Source organism: Ranitomeya imitator, chromosome 5, assembly GCF_032444005.1.
Source record: "Ranitomeya imitator isolate aRanImi1 chromosome 5, aRanImi1.pri, whole genome shotgun sequence".
Classification (NCBI taxonomy): Eukaryota; Metazoa; Chordata; class Amphibia; order Anura; family Dendrobatidae; genus Ranitomeya; species Ranitomeya imitator.
The window spans coordinates 664,411,932-664,429,020 of record NC_091286.1 but is presented as its reverse complement, the minus strand read 5'-3'; the positions used below and the strand labels follow the sequence as shown (position 1 = coordinate 664,429,020).

The following is a 17,089-nucleotide window of genomic DNA, read 5'->3' as shown; positions in this document are numbered from 1 at the left end:
GTGAAATTCATACCACTTTTGTGGAGTCTGCCAAAAATTCATGGAAATGTTTAAACTCACTTTGGGTGTAGTGGAAGAACTGTCGGTCCCTATTATACTATTTCTACTGTGGTGAAATTTATGCCACTTTTTTGTGTCTGACAGTAGTTTTTGGAAATGTGAACACTCCTGGTTGGATGTCCACCTGCTCTATTGGGTGTAGTGAAAGTCCTGTCGGTCCCTATTATACTATTTCTACTGTGGTGAAATTGATGCCGCTTTTGTGGTGTCTGTCAGTAATTTTTGGAAATGTGAACACTCCTAGTTGGGTGTCCATATGCTGGTTTGGGCATAGTGATAGATCGGTCCCTATTATACTATTTTTATTGTGGTGAAATTGATGTCACTTTAATGGTGTCTTCCAATGATTCATGGAAATGTGAACACTCTTTTTTGGGTGTCGATCTGCTGTATTGGGTGTATTGGAAGACCTGTCGGTGCCTGTTATACTATTTCTACTGTTGTGAAATTGATGCTACTTTGGTGGTGACTGAAACATTTTTTTTGAAAATATGTAGACTCCTGGTTGGGTCTCCTTAATACGTGTTGCCTGTTGCAGTTGGCCTCCGAGACCATCAGGCCTCCACTTACTTGGACTCAACTACCCGTGTTACCATCCTTAAATATTTCTGACAATGGTAGTCTAGAAAACTGATATTTGGGCCACCTGAGTGTGGCTCAGTGTCAAAGCAGGTAGAGGTGTTGCATGTGGCATCAGACCCTAGCCCTAAACTGATCCCTCATCCACCTCGTCTTACTGTGATGTTCAATTGAAATCTGTAAATGCTGTCCCAGACTCTGTTACCTCATGCCTGGCAGATTGCTGCAATGCCATGCTTAAATCTGTACTGTGGGTGAATTGAGGCAACTTTCCTGGTGTCTGCCCCTAATGTGATGTGTTTTAGGAGCATTTCAGGAGGTTATAAGGTGTTGTGCATGCGTTTGTTTTTGCCTCCCGTTGACGTGAATGTCAATCGGCAATGTTCGGCGATTATTTGACTACTTAGTCAGCGAATATTGCAAATTTGGAGAACGTAATCCGAACCAAACATTGAAATATTAGCTCATCTCTCAAGCTGACTACTGGGTCGCAAGTGTGTTCTATCCACAAATACAAAGGTAGATTTTGCCTGTTGCTGGTCCCCTAGAAAGGGATGCACCCATGCTGTAGTATCAAAACATGCTGGAAGACAATCTTGACAGTGGTTTTCCCCAACACAGAGGTGAGGCCCACAGTTTTAAATGCAGTGATAGCCTTTAAATCACAGAAACTTTCAGTTGTCAATGCGAAAACATTAGCAATCTTGCAGTGCTGTAGTCTTGTGTTAAAACCCCACCCAGGACAGCATCTGCAAAGAGTTTGTGTGTTGTACCCGTATTTACAAGGGTTTACTCCCAGTAATTATTTTTCTACCCACACTACAAAGACAGACATATAAAACTTACAAGAAACAAAATGAGCAAAAACCTGCTGTAACTAAATAAGTAAATGCAAAACTGCATTTACATAACAGAGTTCCTAATAATACTGTTTTTGATCAAAATAGCATAAAAGCCATCCCATAGTCGGCAAGGTGGCTCTGATGAGGACACTGTCTAATATTAAAAACCTTACCATGTGTCAGAGTTGACCTCTGTGTGTGAATGAGGGCAGACAAAAGGAAAGGGACATACAGATAGTAAATTTAGAATGTGAGTCCGAATGATGACAGTGCCAGTAATGTCTGTAAAGCAAATTTTGAATTATTGGCGCTATATAAGTGATTAAACCCCCCCAAAAAATTGAAAGTGATGCTCAGCCACACTCAGGTGTCATGCAGGTCAATTTTGTAGATTACTATTGTCAGAAAATGTGAGGATATTAATACGGGTAGTTGACTCAAAGACAGTGGAGAACTGCCGGTGTCAGAGGCCTACTGCTACAGGCAGCACACATGAAGGAGACCCAATACAGAATCTACAGTCATGGACAAAAATTTTGAGAATGAGACAAATATTAATTTTTCCAAAGTCTACTGCTTCATTTTTTCTAATGGCAATTTGCATGTACTCCTGAATGTCAGAGTGATCAGCTTAACAGCAATTACTGTACTTGCAAAGTCAATATTTGCCCAGAAAATGAACCTTAACCCCCAAAACACATTTCAACATCATTGCAGTCCTGCCTTAAAAGGAGCAGCTAACATCGTTTTAGTGATTGATTCATTAACACAGGTGTGGGTGTTGATGAGGACAGGGCTGGCGATCAATCAGTCATGATTAAGTAAGAATGACATCACTGGACACTTTAAAAGGAGGCTGGTGCTTGGTATCATTGTTTCTCTTCAGTTAACCATGGTTATCTCTAAAGAAACATGTGCAGCCATCATTGCACTGCACAAAAATGGCCTAACAGGGAAGAGTATCGCAGCTACAAAGATTGCACCTCAGTCAACAATCTATCGCATCATCAAGAACTTCAAGGAGAGAGCTTCCATTGTTGTCAAAAAGGCTCCAGGGCACCCAAGAAAGACCAGCAAGCGCCAGGACCATATCTTAAAACTGTTTCAGCTGCGGGATCGGACTACCAGCAGTGCCGAGCTTGCTCAGGAATGGCAGCAGGCTGGTGTGAGTGCTTCTGCACAAACCGTGAGGCGGAGAATCTTTGAGCAAGGCCTGGTTTCAAGGAGGGCAGCAAAGAAGCCACTTCTCTCCAGAAAAAACATCAGGGACTGACTGATATTCTGCAAAAGGTACAGGGAGTGGACTGCTGAGGACTGGGGCAAAGTCATTTTCTTTGATGAATCCCCTTTTCGATTGTTTGGGACATCTGGAAAACAGCTTATTCAGAGAAGAAGAAGTGAGCGCTACCACCAGTCTTGTCTCATGCCAACTGTAAAGCATCCTGAAACCATTCATGTGTGGGGTTGCTTCTCAGCCAAGGGAATCGGCTCACTCACAGTCTTGCCTAAAAACACAGCCATGAATAAAGAATGGTACCAGAATGTCCTCCAAGAGCAACTTCTCCCAACCGTCCAAGAGCAGTTTGGCGCCAGTAGTGTATAATTCATAGGTTTCGTCAAACTCAATCTGACAGGTGCCCCGCCCCCTATCAAAGTGTATCAAAGTGTGTAACCCCTCCCCTCCCCTTGTCTGACGGCTGGTATCCAGCTGTCCCTCCTTGTTTGATTCCCCCTTTTGATATAGTTTAATATAGTTTAATTTGTTGTAGTTTTGATATTATTCCCGTATTTTGTGGAATAACACATGTTTATAATTATAGCCTAGTCGTGTATTTATTTTACACGTGGTTTATAACACCTTTCTCATTTGTTTTATAATAGATTTTATACGTATCCCCGAGTTTGATTCTGTAAGCTTTTGTTTTATTCACAGTGTATTCATATAGTGGAGAACTTAAAGCTGTTTATATGTGTCTCTACTGAACACTATGGTGAACATTAACTAAATGTTTATTTTCACAAACAGAGAATCTGCTGTGGGTATTTGCAGTGTATTCATATAGTGGAGAACTTAAAGCTGTCTATTTGTTTTTGTAAATGGTGAACACTAACTAAATGGTGAACATTACCTAAATGTTTAGGTTAACTGCGGTTCAGAGGTTCATAACACCTAGGTCAATTGTTGTTGTATTTGCGTACCCAATAAATGTTTATTTTCACAAGCAGAAGAGGCAGCTTTTCTCTTTGTACATGTATTGTACCTGAAGGTTATCTGCGGGGCATTTTGGTGTTTCTGTATGCAATCCTATATCCTTGTATTTGCGTACCCCATAAATGTTTATTTTCACAAACAGAAGAGGCAGCTTTTTTTGTTTGTACATGTATTGTACCTGAAGGTTATCTACTGAGGGCATTGTAAGTTGTGTTTATTCACATTGTAGCAGATTTTCTCCTTGTGGCTGCCTTATATACACAGAAGCGATATGCACCAATGTCACAACACAAGTTATAATATGACCCAATGTTACAACACAAGTAAAACCAAAGACACGATATTGTAAAAAATTTAAAAAGATTTATTTCTCACGATAAAACAACAGCTCAAATTTTAAGTTAGCTAACAGCATGATGCTGACAAATGCATCATTGTGGTATCTGATAACGACACGATGAACAAGTATGAAAATACACCAATATTAACTATTTTCGCCCGCATTTTATATAAAATCTGCATAAAAAATCTTCTTGGCTGCACCAAAACACGTAAGAAACAAATGTACAACTTTTAGCGCTGCAGCATACGCAGATATTATTTTGGCGTTCTTTAATTCTACATTATTTTATCACACATTAATTTCACAACTTTTATATGATATTTATAACACATTCTCATTTATAAGGGATTTATAGCACAATATTGTAAAATCATTTATTGGTGCGCGGCCTTACTAATATCCTTTGAAAATAAATTCAACATTATTATTCCATGCTGTGACATTTTTATTCTGCAGCAACCTGTTTAGTAAAAATTCAGCATTCTTTTTATATCTTTGGTTTATATTATATTAGCTTTTTGTCATAGGTCAGGGATTTTTTTTTTTTGCACTTTATTAATATGCGGTTATTAGTCATTTAGGACTTATGTTATCATGTTTTTGCACTTTATTAATATGTTGACCACATAGGTCAGGGATTTTTGCACTTTATTAATATGCGGGCCACATAGGTCAGTGATTTTTGCACTTTATTAACATACAACACACACAAGAAATAGACATTTAGAACTTATTTATGATTAATATGCGATTATTAGGCATTTAGGACTTATGTTATCATGTTTTTGCACTTTATTAATATGCGGTTATTAGGCATTTAGGACTTATGTTATCATGTTTTTTGCACTTTATTAATATGCTGACCACATAGGTCAGGGATTTTTTGTGCTTTATTAATATGCGGGCCACAAACACTTCTGCACCCACGGGCGCTTCTCAACCAACCATGCATCCGGTACTCATCAGGCACTGTGAAATAATGCAAAAATACATCTGTGTGCGGCTGTCGGCATCAACATTTTGCTATTATAAGTTTATGGTTCTGTAAAGAACACGCAACACATACAGAACTCACACACACACACACAAATACACACAGCACACAACACGCACATATTATGAAAAATGACAACCATTGTATGTGATTTAAAAGACTTTAGTTAGATTTATCAGGGGTGAATTAGTTTGAAAGCACGCAGCTCCTCGGTATTGTCAGGTGTTGGACACGCATTTAACAGTCTTTCATATGTATCGCAGAAAGATTTTAGTTCCAACTGCGGGTCAGCGGCTTAAAGAAAAGTTATTGTGGCCTTGATTCTGGGGTAACACATGTTTATAAATATAGCCTAGTCGTGTATTTATTTTACACATGGTTTATAACACCTTTCATTTGTTTTTGTTGTTTGATTGTCATGTAAGAAACTTTGGATGTGCTGTCTATAATTTGACTCTATCCTTGTTTTGTTGAAAATAACTGGACATACATAAGAAACCGGGCAATATATCTTTATAGAAATAACACTTCTGCACTCTTTGTGCATTTCTATGAGTTTTATTCATGCATTTATAACACAACATGTTTGATATTGGTAATTTGATTCTGGGAACACATTTTAAGTTACTGCTGCACATGTATTACTGTTTTTCTTGTTTTTTGTGTAAAATTTCGTTGTTGGCTTACAAAGACATTTCTTTGAGAAATGTGTAGCATAACCAATTACCCATCACGGCCACTAGATGGCAGAATATCATATTAATTATTCTGGGATAACATTTCTCTTTGTGCATTTCTATCAGTTTTATTTATGCTTTTATAACACAACATGTTTGATATTGTTAATTTGATTCGGGGATAACACATGTTTATAAAAATAACGCTATAGCAAGCGGTAATGTCAAATTCTGAAAATAGCCATTTTATATTGAATTACTAACATTTTTCTATTTTAGCGCTGACACAGCCACATATATTATTCCAGCTTTCTTTAATTCTGCATTATTTTATCACATGATGAAAATAGTCATTTTATATTGAATTATTGCAGCTCGCGGCGCGTTACCACTGGACTCGTTTCTCAATTAATTTCCCAGCTGGCGACGCTATCTATAATTCTGCATATACCTTATAATAATAATAATAATAATTTTTATTTATATAGCGCCAACATATTCCGCAGCGCTTTACAAATTATAGAGGGGACTTGTACATACAATAGACATTACAGCATAACAGAAATACAGTTCAAAACAGATACCAAGAGGAGTGAGGGCCCTGCTCGTAAGCTTACAAACTATGAGGAAAAGGGGAGACACGAGAGGTGGATGGTAACAATTGCTATAGTTATTCGGACCAGCCATAGTGTAAGGCTTGGGTGTTCATGTAAAGCTGCATGAACCAGTTAATTAATTTTTTTTTTTTTTTTTTAATATAGGCCACACAGGGATCGTTAGGTTAATGCATTGAGGCGGTAGGCCAGTCTGAACAAATGAGTTTTTAGGGCACGCTTAAAACTGTGGGGATTGGGGATTAATCGTATTATCCTAGGTAGTGCATTCCAAAGAATCGGCGCAGCACGTGTAAAGTCTTGGAGACGGGAGTGGGAGGTTCTGATTATTGAGGATGCTAACCTGAGGTCATCAGCGGAGCGGAGGGCACGGGTAGGGTGGTAGACTGAGACCAGAGAGGAGATGTAGGGTGGTGCTGAGCCATGGAGTGCTTTGTGGATGAGGGTAGTAGTTTTGTACTGGATTCTTGAGTGGATGGGTAACCAGTGTAATGACTGGCACAAGGTAGAGGCATCGGTGTAACGGTTGGTGAGGAATATGATCCTGGCAGCAGCATTCAGGACAGATTGGAGCGGGGAGAGTTTGGTAAGAGGGAGGCCGATTAGTAGAGAGTTACAATAGTCCAGACGAGAATGAATAAGTGAAACAGTAAGAGTTTTTGCAGAGTCGAAAGTAAGAAAAGGGCGAATTCTAGAAATGTTTTTGAGATGCAGGTAAGAAGAGCGAGCCAGTGATCGGATGTGGGGGGTGAATGAAAGGTCAGAATCAAGGATGACCCCAAGGCAGCGGGCATGTTGCTTTGGAGTAATGGTGGAACCGCAAACGGAGATGGCAATGTCAGGCAAAGGTAGGTTAGTAGAGGGAGAAAACACGAGGAGTTCAGTTTTTGACAGGTTTAGTTTCAGATAGAGGGAGGACATGATGCTAGAGACAGCGGTAAGACAATCACTGGTGTTTTCTAATAAGGCAGGCGTGAGATCAGGAGAAGAAGTGTATAGTTGGGTGTCGTCAGCATAGAGATGGTACTGGAAACCAAATCTACTGATTGTTTGTCCAATAGGGGCAGTATACAAAGAGAAAAGGAGGGGGCCTAGGACTGATCCTTGAGGAACCCCAACAGTAAGGGGAAGGTGAGAGGAGGAGGAACCAGCGAAACATACAGTGAAGGATCGGTCAGAGAGATAGGAGGAGAACCAGGAGAGAACGGTGTCCTTGAGGCCGATGGAGCGGAGCATAGTGAGGAGGAGCTGATGATCCACAGTATCAAATGCTGCAGAGAGATCCAAGAGAATTAGCATGGAGTAGTGACCATTAGATTTAGCTGTTAGTAGGTCATTAGAGACTTTAGTGAGGGCAGTTTCAGTAGAGTGTAAAGAGCGGAAACCAGATTGAAGAGGGTCGAGAAGAGAGTTATCTGAGAGATAGCGGGTAAGACGGGAGTGGACCAGGCGTTCGAGGAGTTTAGAGATGAAGGGAAGATTAGAGACAGGTCTATAATTAGCGGCACAGTTTTGGTCACCTTGTTTTGGTTACCTTAGGCGTGTATTTACATGGCAGTGTAATTATTTCTCACAATAAAACAGCATCTCATATTTTAAGTTAGCTAACAGCATAATGATGACAAATGCATCTTTGCGGAATCTGATAACGAAACGATGAACAATGGACGGACCCTGACAAATACACACAACACACAACACGCACATATTATGAAAAATGACAACCATTGTATGTGATTTAAAAGACTTTAGTTAGATTTATCAGGGGTGATTTAGTTTGAAAGCACGCAGCTCCTCGGTAATGTCAGGTGTTGGACATGCATTTAACAGTCTTTCATATGTATCGCAGAAAGATTTTAGTTCCATCTGTGCGAGTTTGCTTTGAGCGTACTGCGCAGACATGTCAGTAAACATTTTGACATGGTCAGCATCCCACGAAGGACGACCTGTGTAAGGTGTATGTACAGCAACTTTCTGCTTTCTACCTACACGGCGTCGGGATACGGCTCGTTTCTTTAGAGGTAATACAGGGGCAAAAACGCTAGAAGAGCCTGCAAGAGCAGTAGCTGCAGATTGCACAGTCTGGCACACAGGTATATTGAGGGGCTCTGTGGGTGACCACATACCCTCGGAGAGCTGTTCAATTTCTCTGTTTTCAGGCGTAACTTGTGGTATGACGCCTGTGCTATTGGCGGGCCGAGTTATGCGGGGCCTAGCGTTCGGCGCTGCACGTTTCTCTCTTGAAACGTTCGTATATTTCTGATGGGAAATCTTGGGGCTTGGATTCCCGGGTTGTTTTGGTGCAGCGTAGCATTCATCACGATCCACAACACAGATGGGCGAGAGAGATGTTGTTCGCACCGCCGTATTAGCTCTTTGTGGTTGATTCTCTTCAGCGTCGTAATTACGCCGGTGCAAAACTCGTTGCTGAAGAGGCGACGTATCTAAAAGAAAAGATACAAGTGGCGGTTAGCCGCGAAACGGCGCAAAATTGGAAAAGCTAAACGGCGACGCATAGCTATGATCATGCGTAATATTTGAAAAGTTAATGGGGACAGGTACCCATGAAATCATTGTAACAATATTTACATAAACCTGTATAGAGCAGTCCAGATATATACTTACAAGTATGAAGCGGGAATTGTCCCACATCAGCTCCTGGTTTAACGGGCGGCGCAATGCTCAAACTCGCAGAGGCGGGAATATTCTCTTTTTCAAGCTGTATTTTCCGGGCAACTAGATTAGCGGGTGTAAGTAAAAATATAACGATTAGCGAACACAGAATTGATTTTCTACACAAAACTGCAGCGGTGAGACGAATATATATATATATATATTCAAAAATGAATTTTCTGACAGTTAGCTAGCAGCTGTAAGTAAATATGAGTATTACACAAAAGTGAGAATCGACTGTATTTCAAGTGAACAGATACCTTTTCTATTCTTGAAACATCGGCGTAACGAGTTGCCGCGTCTTTTAGGAGCATCGGGTTTCGCTGAAGTTGCAGGGTTCTTGACATCTATGATCTCCACGTCTGAACCCAGCGTATCGCGTGGTTCGGGAACACACCAGTTTTCAGCCATATCGTCAGATGTCTCCGTGTCAGTATCTGTATGAGAAATTGCGCGTAGTTCGTGTTTACATACAAAGGATTAAAGCAACTGATATAGTATAATATAGTTTTACGGTATAAACATATTTGCGGTGTAAATTAATATAGCAAGACTTATGCCGCTATATATTAATAATTCAGTATTATATTGGTGGCTACCGCTATTATTTGTTTTATTAATTTAATCATATATTTATTATGACATAATTTGTGTAATACAATAGTTAATAGATGCTATAGTTTTACGCCATAAACAGTATATATTAACATAGATAATATATATATATTTAGCATTCTTACATGTGATACATGAAAGATAAATATCTTTGTACCGTGTTACAATGGCATTTTTCCCTATCTAAAAGCAAAAAGGTGCTCCTAATTACCCATGATGAGATGAAGAGCAGGCCCATTATCGGCTATCGGCGCCACGGCTTCAATGCGCGCATAATTCTGCGTTATGAAATTATTGCGCCAATCGGGCGACATACACGGCTCTTAAATAAGAAAGAATGCATGAATATATAATACTTATAATATAATGACACAATCAGAATGAGTCAATACTCTGTACATTATACGCGTATAATACCGAGTTAATACATGCATTAATTGCATGTATGACTGTGTTCTGGGTGTTAACAGAAGGCGTGTGATGTGGCGTAACTGGGTGTGTTTCTGGGTGTTAACACCTGAGTTGCTTTCTGACACTCAGGATAAATACAGCTGACTGTCCCACTACAGGACAACAGACATCCACCAGAAGCCCGACTAGGTTAAAAAGCAGAGCTATTCTAAATGTAAGTATATAAGACAGTTGTGTTATTATTCGCAAATGCTTAATTATATTTAACTATGCATCTCTAAACCATAATTAAGGATGTTATTTGTTTAATAAGTTAGTGTTATACTGGAAGCTAACTGCATATTTAGTAGCGATGTATAATATAGTTTTTACTGTATAAGCAATATTTGTGGGACATAATATAGAAAGGCTTATGGCTGGGTCATAACAACCATTGTTATCTGACATGTGCGAGCAATTAGTCACGGGTGCCGTGTAATGCGGTTTCCTGTAGGTGTGTTCACGGTGGGTGGTAATTTCTCTCTGAACAGTTGCGCTACTCTCTGAAAAGTAAGTGTTTACTGTTTTATTTGCGGTCTAATATTATCAATGCCTGTAAAGCATATTTTTTGTAACGTAGTTTTAAACTGTATTTATTGGCGGAGCAGTTATAGATAAAACTTATCCCCTATTTATTTAAGATGGAAGCCCAATACCCTCGCGAGCAATGCAGCCCCCTTCTTGCAAGCACACAATTAGGTATTATACGCGTATAATGTATGAGTATTGACTCATTCTGATTGTGTCATTATATTATAAGTATTATATATTCATGCATTCTTTCTTATTTAAGAGCCGTGTATGTCGCCCGATTGGCGCAATAATTTCATAACGCAGAATTATGCGCGCATTGAAGCCGTGGCGCCGATAGCCGATAATGGGCCTGCTCTTCATCTCATCATGGGTAATTAGGAGCACCTTTTTGCTTTTAGATAGGGAAAAATGTCATTGTAACACGGTACAAAGATATTTATCTTTCATGTATCACATGTAAGAATGCTAAATATATATATATATATATATATATATTATCTATGTTAATATATACTGTTTATGGCGTAAAACTATAGCATCTATTAACTATTGTATTACACAAATTATGTCATAATAAATATATGATTAAATTAATAAAACAAATAATAGCGGTAGCCACCAATATAATACTGAATTATTAATATATAGCGGCATAAGTCTTGCTATATTAATTTACACCGCAAATATGTTTATACCGTAAAACTATATTATACTATATCAGTTGCTTTAATCCTTTGTATGTAAACACGAACTACGCGCAATTTCTCATACAGATACTGACACGGAGACATCTGACGATATGGCTGAAAACTGGTGTGTTCCCGAACCACGCGATACGCTGGGTTCAGACGTGGAGATCATAGATGTCAAGAACCCTGCAACTTCAGCGAAACCCGATGCTCCTAAAAGACGCGGCTACTCGTTACGCCGATGTTTCAAGAATAGAAAAGGTATCTGTTCACTTGAAATACAGTCGATTCTCACTTTTGTGTAATACTCATATTTACTTACAGCTGCTAGCTAAGTGTCAGAAAATTCATTTTTGAATATACAGTGGGGCAAAAAAGTATTTAGTCAGTCAGCAATAGTGCAAGTTCCACCACTTAAAAAGATGAGAGGCGTCTGTAATTTACATCATAGGTAGACCTCAACTATGGGAGACAAACTGAGAGAAAAAAAATCCAGAAAATCACATTGTCTGTTTTTTTAACATTTTATTTGCATATTGTGGTGGAAAATAAGTATTTGGTCAGAAACAAACAATCAAGATTTCTGGCTCTCACAGACCTGTAACTTCTTCTTTAAGAGTCTCCTCTTTCCTCCACTCATTACCTGTAGTAATGGCACCTGTTTAAACTTGTTATCAGTATAAAAAGACACCTGTGCACACCCTCAAACAGTCTGACTCCAAACTCCACTATGGTGAAGACCAAAGAGCTGTCAAAGGACACCAGAAACAAAATTGTAGCCCTGCACCAGGCTGGCAAGACTGAATCTGCAATAGCCAACCAGCTTGGAGTGAAGAAATCAACAGTGGGAGCAATAATTAGAAAATGGAAGACATACAAGACCACTGATAATTTCCCTCGATCTGGGGCTCCACGCAAAATCCCACCCCGTGGGGTCAGAATGATCACAAGAACGGTGAGCAAAAATCCCAGAACCACGCGGGGGGACCTAGTGAATGAACTGCAGAGAGCTGGGACCAATGTAACAAGGCCTACCATAAGTAACACACTACGCCACCATGGACTCAGATCCTGCAGTGCCAGACGTGTCCCACTGCTTAAGCCAGTACATGTCCGGGCCCGTCTCAAGTTTGCTAGAGAGCATTTGGATGATCCAGAGGAGTTTTGGGAGAATGTCCTATGGTCTGATGAAACCAAACTGGAACTGTTTGGTGGAAACACAACTTGTCGTGTTTGGAGGAAAAAGAATACTGAGTTGCATCCATCAAACACCATACCTACTGTAAAGCATGGTGGTGGAAACATCATGCTTTGGGGCTGTTTCTCTGCAAAGGGGCCAGGACGACTGATCCGGGTACATGAAAGAATGAATGGGGCCATGTATCGTGAGATTTTGAGTGCAAACCTCCTTCCATCAGCAAGGGCATTCAAGATGAAACGTGGCTGGGTCTTTCAACATGACAATGATCCAAAGCACACCGCCAGGGCAACGAAGGAGTGTCTTCGTAAGAAGCATTTCAAGGTCCTGGAGTGGCCTAGCCAGTCTCCAGATCTCAACCCTATAGAAAACCTTTGGAGGGAGTTGAAAGTCCGTGTTGCCAAGCGAAAAGCCAAAAACATCACTGCTCTAGAGGAGATCTGCATGGAAGAATGGGCCAACATACCAACAACAGTGTGTGGCAACCTTGTGAAGACTTACAGAAAACGTTTGACCTCTGTCATTGCCAACAAAGGATATATTACAGAGTATTGAGATGAAATTTTGTTTCTGACCAAATACTTATTTTCCACCATAATATGCAAATAAAATGATAAAAAAACAGACAATGTGATTTTCTGGATTTTTTTTTCTCAGTTTGTCTCCCATAGTTGAGGTCTACCTATGATGTAAATTACAGACGCCTCTCATCTTTTTAAGTGGTGGAACTTGCACTATTGCTGACTGACTAAATACTTTTTGCCCCACTGTATATATATATATATATATATATATATATATATATATTCGTCTCACCGCTGCAGTTTTGTGTAGAAAATCAATTCTGTGTTCGCTAATCGTTATATTTTTACTTACACCCGCTAATCTAGTTGCCCGGAAAATACAGCTTGAAAAAGAGAATATTCCCGCCTCTGCGAGTTTGAGCATTGCGCCGCCCGTTAAACCAGGAGCTGATGTGGGACAATTCCCGCTTCATACTTGTAAGTATATATCTGGACTGCTCTATACAGGTTTATGTAAATATTGTTACAATGATTTCATGGGTACCTGTCCCCATTAACTTTTCAAATATTACGCATGATCATAGCTATGCGTCGCCGTTTAGCTTTTCCAATTTTGCGCCGTTTCGCGGCTAACCGCCACTTGTATCTTTTCTTTTAGATACGTCGTCTCTTCAGCAACGAGTTTTGCACCGGCGTAATTACGACGCTGAAGAGAATCAACCACAAAGAGCTAATACGGCGGTGCGAACAACATCTCTCTCGCCCATCTGTGTTGTGGATCGTGATGAATGCTACGCTGCACCAAAACAACCCGGGAATCCAAGCCCCAAGATTTCACATCAGAAATATACGAACGTTTCAAGAGAGAAACGTGCAGCGCCGAACGCTAGGCCCCGCATAACTCGGCCCGCCAATAGCACAGGCGTCATACCACAAGTTACGCCTGAAAACAGAGAAATTGAACAGCTCTCCGAGGGTATGTGGTCACCCACAGAGCCCCTCAATATACCTGTGTGCCAGACTGTGCAATCTGCAGCTACTGCTCTTGCAGGCTCTTCTAGCGTTTTTGCCCCTGTATTACCTCTAAAGAAACGAGCCGTATCCCGACGCCGTGTAGGTAGAAAGAAGAAAGTTGCTGTATATACAACTTACACAGGTCGTCCTTCGTGGGATGCTGACCATGTCAAAATGTTTACTGACATGTCTGCGCAGTACGCTCAAAGCAAACTCGCACAGATGGAACTAAAATCTTTCTGCGATACATATGAAAGACTGTTAAATGCATGTCCAACACCTGACATTACCGAGGAGCTGCGTGCTTTCAAACTAAATCACCCCTGATAAATCTAACTAAAGTCTTTTAAATCGCATACAATGGTTGTCATTTTTCATAATATGTGCGTGTTGTGTGTTGTGTGTATTTGTCAGGGTCCGTCCATTGTTCATCGTTTCGTTATCAGATTCCGCAAAGATGCATTTGTCATCATTATGCTGTTAGCTAACTTAAAATTTGAGATGCTGTTTTATTGTGAGAAATAATTACACTGCCATGTAAATACACGCCTAAGGTATACGCAGAATTATAGATAGCGTCGCCAGCTGGGAAATTAATTGAGAAACGAGTCCAGTGGTAACGCGCCGCGAGCTGCAATAATTCAATATAAAATGACTATTTTCATCATGTGATAAAATAATGCAGAATTAAAGAAAGCTGGAATAATATATGTGGCTGTGTCAGCGCTAAAATAGAAAAATGTTAGTAATTCAATATAAAATGGCTATTTTCAGAATTTGACATTACCGCTTGCTATAGCGTTATTTTTATAAACATGTGTTATCCCCGAATCAAATTAACAATATCAAACATGTTGTGTTATAAAAGCATAACTAAAACTGATAGAAATGCACAAAGAGAAATGTTATCCCATGACTATTTTCATCATGTGATAAAATAATGCAGAATTAAAGAAAGCGGGAATAATATATGTGGCTGTGTCAGCGCTAAAATAGAAAAATGTTAGTAATTCAATATAAAATGGCTATTTTCAGAATTTGACATTACCGCTTGCTATAGCGTTATTTTTATAAACATGTGTTATCCCCGAATCAAATTAACAATATCAAACATGTTGTGTTATAAAAGCATAAATAAAACTGATAGAAATGCACAAAGAGAAATGTTATCCCAGAATAATTAATATGATATTCTGCCATCTAGTGGCCGTGACGGGTAATTGGTTATGCTACACATTTCTCAAAGAAATGTCTTTGTAAGCCAACAACGAAATTTTACACAAAAAACAAGAAAAACAGTAATACATGTGCAGCAGTAACTTAAAATGTGTTCCCAGAATCAAATTACCAATATCAAACATGTTGTGTTATAAATGCATGAATAAAACTCATAGAAATGCACAAAGAGTGCAGAAGTGTTAATTCTATAAAGATATATTGCCCGGTTTCTAATGTATGTCCAGTTATTTTCAACAAAACAAGGATAGAGTCAAATTATAGACAGCACATCCAAAGTTTCTTACATGACAATCAAACAACAAAAACAAATGAAAGGTGTTATAAACCATGTGTAAAATAAATACACGACTAGGCTATATTTATAAACATGTGTTACCCCAGAATCAAGGCCACAATAACTTTTCTTTAAGCCGCTGACCCGCAGTTGGAACTAAAATCTTTCTGCGATACATATGAAAGACTGTTAAATGCGTGTCCAACACCTGACAATACCGAGGAGCTGCGTGCTTTCAAACTAAATCACCCCTGATAAATCTAACTAAAGTCTTTTAAATCACATACAATGGTTGTCATTTTTCATAATATGTGCGTGTTGTGTGCTGTGTGTATTTGTGTGTGTGTGTGTGAGTTCTGTATGTGTTGCGTGTTCTTTACAGAACCATAAACTTATAATAGCAAAATGTTGATGCCGACAGCCGCACACAGATGTATTTTTGCATTATTTCACAGTGCCTGATGAGTACCGGATGCATGGTTGGTTGAGAAGCGCCCGTGGGTGCAGAAGTGTTTGTGGCCCGCATATTAATAAAGCACAAAAAATCCCTGACCTATGTGGTCAGCATATTAATAAAGTGCAAAAAACATGATAACATAAGTCCTAAATGCCTAATAACCGCATATTAATAAAGTGCAAAAACATGATAACATAAGTCCTAAATGCCTAATAATCGCATATTAATCATAAATAAGTTCTAAATGTCTATTTCTTGTGTGTGTTGTATGTTAATAAAGTGCAAAAATCACTGACCTATGTGGCCCGCATATTAATAAAGTGCAAAAATCCCTGACCTATGTGGTCAACATATTAATAAAGTGCAAAAACATGATAACATAAGTCCTAAATGACTAATAACCGCATATTAATAAAGTGCAAAAAAAAAAAAAATCCCTGACCTATGACAAAAAGCTAATATAATATAAACCAAAGATATAAAAAGAATGCTGAATTTTTACTAAACAGGTTGCTGCAGAATAAAAATGTCACAGCATGGAATAATAATGTTGAATTTATTTTCAAAGGATATTAGTAAGGCCGCGCACCAATAAATGATTTTACAATATTGTGCTATAAATCCCTTATAAATGAGAATGTGTTATAAATATCATATAAAAGTTGTGAAATTAATGTGTGATAAAATAATGTAGAATTAAAGAACGCCGAAATAATATCTGCGTATGCTGCAGCGCTAAAAGTTGTACATTTGTTTCTTACGTGTTTTGGTGCAGCCAAGAAGATTTTTTATGCAGATTTTATATAAAATGCGGGCGAAAATAGTTAATATTGGTGTATTTTCATACTTGTTCATCGTGTCGTTATCAGATACCACAATGATGCATTTGTCAGCATCATGCTGTTAGCTAACTTAAAATTTGAGCTGTTGTTTTATCGTGAGAAATAAATCTTTTTAAATTTTTTACAATATCGTGTCTTTGGTTTTACTTGTGTTGTAACATTGGGTCATATTATAACTTGTGTTGTGACATTGGTGCATATCGCTTCTGTGTATATAAGGCAGCCACAAGGAGAAAATCTGCTACAATGTGAATAAACA

The 17,089-nt window shown here is 38.9% G+C and overlaps 1 protein-coding gene and 1 long non-coding RNA gene across 2 annotated transcripts in view; one reads left to right on the top strand and one right to left on the bottom strand.

Annotated features, from left to right (window-relative positions):
- LOC138638720 (cytochrome P450 2C31-like) overlaps window positions 1–17,089 on the bottom strand; it is a 60,720-nt gene that overhangs the window by 31,305 nt on the left and 12,326 nt on the right. The window lies entirely within an intron of this gene.
- Window positions 10,206–11,489, top strand: LOC138680964 (uncharacterized). The gene is made up of 4 exons (XR_011321859.1): window positions 10,206–10,234; window positions 10,701–10,758; window positions 10,853–10,963; window positions 11,367–11,489. It is a non-coding gene; the product is annotated as an uncharacterized lncRNA (long non-coding RNA).